General features: G+C 37.0%; 1 long non-coding RNA gene across 1 annotated transcript; it reads right to left on the bottom strand.

Moving 5' to 3' along the window:
• Nucleotides 1-914: 914 nt before the first annotated feature.
• On the bottom strand, nucleotides 915-2171 carry LOC131240807 (uncharacterized). Its single transcript, XR_009168871.1, has 2 exons — nucleotides 1543-2171; nucleotides 915-1354 (listed from the first exon to the last, which is right to left on the bottom strand). It is a non-coding gene; the product is annotated as an uncharacterized LOC131240807 (long non-coding RNA).
• Between the last annotated feature and the right edge of the window lie 408 nt (nucleotides 2172-2579).

Genomic DNA, 2579 nt, shown 5'->3' with positions numbered 1-2579 from the left:
GGACAAAGTATGAGGGTTATAGCATGGGATAAGGAATCGCATATATGATATTTGCCCCATCTTTTGTTCGAGTCCTTTCTCCGTGACGTAGCCTTCTAGAATCTTCGGCTCTTTTATGACCCAGTTCGCAACATAGAGTAGCCAGTTTTGTGTCATATGATCAGAAGGTTCGCTTTAGATCATAGAGAGGTGACGATGGATATTCATCGGAATAATGACGATTTCATCCTTATAAGGGTTCTTGAACTTGATCACAACTCCTTGAAATTTAACCGTCTCAAACGTTTTGACAACATTTCTTCTTATGATCTTTTATCTTCTCCTGAAGAATTTCATCTTTACTTTTCTGTTTCTTACTCTTCAGGGGAAGATTCGGCCAGGGTGTCCCGTATCCATTACGATACGGCTGTATCGGCCGTCTCTTGGAGCAGCATCTGAATGGACCTATAGTCACTCAGTACATACGAAGCCATGAACTGGAATTTATAAGTATGAAATATGGGCATATAAACAATAAAAGAAAAAGACCGAACCAGCAAGACTAATGTCTACTTATACCTTTGAGAGGTCCACTTATACTATTGAGAAAGTCTCTTAAGCTACCCTAGGTTATAAAAGATTCAATTCAATCTAACAAGCGGAGGGCATTACTGGAGTAGGCTAGTTAGGCCTCTCCAGTTAATTACCCATTAAGCCAAGCCATCGAATGGGAGAAGTCATGATTTTAGGTGGCTGACTTGCTTGATGTGAGGAGTCTTCTCCATCTCATCTCCGGCTAGTTGAGTGGGAGTTGCATTCCGCTACTATGACAGCATCTTTCCTTCTTCTGCTCCTCCTCCTCCTCCTCCTCCTCCTTCTTCTCTCGTTTTCTCTTTCTTTCCCTCTCGTTTTCTTCCTCTTTCTCATTTTCCCTTTCTTTCCCTCTCATTTCTCTCTCCCTCTCTTGGTCTCCTAAAAATGAATGGGTGGCGTGGCTATAAAACAACCATGCACCTTTTTTTTTAAGTGGTTTGCGGCGCATGCCGCTTAGTGCACTCGCACTGTTTTAGTGCATGCGGCCCACCTTGATTTATGTATTGTATTATATATCCATGCCACCCATCAGTTTTTCCCGATCATTTCAAGGTATGGTCCCTGAAATGAAGCAGATCCAGATCTCAAGTGGACCGCACAGTAGGATTGAAGGTCCACTGTGCACTTGCATTGTTTTAGTGCATGTGGCCCACCTTGATTTATGTGTTGTATTATATATCCATGCCACCCATGAGTTTTTCCTGATCATTTCAAGGCATGGTCCCTAAAATGATGCAGATCCAGATCCCAAGTGGACCACACAATAGGATTTGAATGCCCACTGTACACTTGTATTGTTTTAGTGCATGCGGCACACCTTGATTTATGTGTTGTATTATGTATCCATGCTACCCATCAGTTTTTCCTGATCATTTCAAGGCATGGTGCCTAAAATGATGCAGATCCAGATCTCAAGTGGACCGCACAATAGGATTGAATGCCCACTGTTAAAAACTTATTATGGCCCACTGTAATGTTTATTTACCATCGAAACTACTGATAAGGTTGCATGGACTTGGATCAAGGAAAACAAAAGTCGCGGCTTAAAAATAAAAAAATATATATAATAATAATAATAATAATAACAATCATAATAAGTTTTAATTGTGGGAATTCAATCCCTACTATGTGGTCCACCAAAGATTTGGATTTGCCTCGTTTTTTGGACCATGCCCTAAAATGAGTTGGCAAAAATGATGGACAACATGGATATACAATACATACATCGTAGTGGGCCCTATGTACATGGCCGTAAAAATTGTCCATGAGGCATACATTAATTCGAAATTAATAAATTAAATTATGGCACTATTGTTGCCATGTCACAATTCCAAAATTAAATTATTTAAATGATTTTCACCGTTAATTTGCAAACACTTGTTTTTCTAAAATAGGATCATTTGATATTTTTCATTCATCATTGTTCAATAAATATCCGTCAATCCATTAGTGAGATAAGTGCTAATAGATTGCATGAGTTTAACGTTGATTTGGGGCATCAAATGGTCCACCAAATCAGCTCTAAATCGACAACACTATTTACTTGAATATAATTTCAAATTTTTTCTTAAGATTTATTGGGAAAAATTATATTAATTTGTTAGATATATGAATTATATAATTGGACATAAAAGTCCCCAGATTGTATATTGAAATAAAATGTACACAAGTCACAAGGTATTTAATAAACCAATACATACAAATATGAGATATTTTGGTATTAGATTCATTCTAATTAATTTATATTGATATTATATAGTTAGATAATTAAATATAAAATATCTATAGCCAATACCAGGTTGTCTGGTTCATAAATTCATCAGACAGTCTGATACAACTTCTCACCAAAGAGTGGACCGTTACACCACCATAAACATGTTCCAATTTATAAATGAATGCATATTTGGAATGCTTAGAATATTCCGAATTTAATCCATATTTTTTAATATTTTTTTAGCAAAAAAAAATTTTTACACCGTGGCCGTTACACCCCCGCATCGCCGATA

Source organism: Magnolia sinica, chromosome 1, assembly GCF_029962835.1.
Source record: "Magnolia sinica isolate HGM2019 chromosome 1, MsV1, whole genome shotgun sequence".
In the NCBI taxonomy this organism is placed as follows: Eukaryota; Viridiplantae; Streptophyta; class Magnoliopsida; order Magnoliales; family Magnoliaceae; genus Magnolia; species Magnolia sinica.
Note: the sequence above shows the minus strand (reverse complement) of the source record. Positions and strands in the feature narration are given on the sequence as shown.